The sequence below is a fragment of the Cherax quadricarinatus genome, unplaced genomic scaffold (genome assembly GCF_038502225.1).
Source record: "Cherax quadricarinatus isolate ZL_2023a unplaced genomic scaffold, ASM3850222v1 Contig217, whole genome shotgun sequence".
Classification (NCBI taxonomy): domain Eukaryota; kingdom Metazoa; phylum Arthropoda; class Malacostraca; order Decapoda; family Parastacidae; genus Cherax; species Cherax quadricarinatus.
In genome coordinates this window covers 35,001-35,459 of record NW_027195243.1, presented here as the reverse complement: position 1 = coordinate 35,459, position 459 = coordinate 35,001, and positions in this window count along the sequence as shown.

The window sequence follows — 459 nt, the reverse complement described above, 5'->3', positions numbered from 1 at the left end:
ATATATATTACATTGTCTTGTATGTATAAATATAGCATTATGAAAGTGTTTAGAATTTGCTTATCTTTTCATCAGTGTAGTCAAAAAGTTTATTAGAGTTTCGCCTATTTTTTTTCATTACACACACATACACACCCCTGCAACCACAATTAAGTGAGTACACACACATAGACACTGTAAGAAGGCTTTTGACAAAGTTCCACACAAAAATTAGTGCAAAAGCTGGAGGACCAGGCAGGTATAACAGGGAAGGCACTGCAGTGGATCAGGGAATACCTGTCAGAACGACATCAGCGAGTCATGGGACTCGACGAGGTGTCAGAGTGGGCGCCTGTGACGAGCAGGATTCCACAGGGGACAGTCCTAGGACCGGTACTATTTCTGGTATATGTGAACGACATGACGAAAGGAATAGACTCAGAAGTGCTCCTGTTTGCAGATGATGTGAAGTTGATGAGA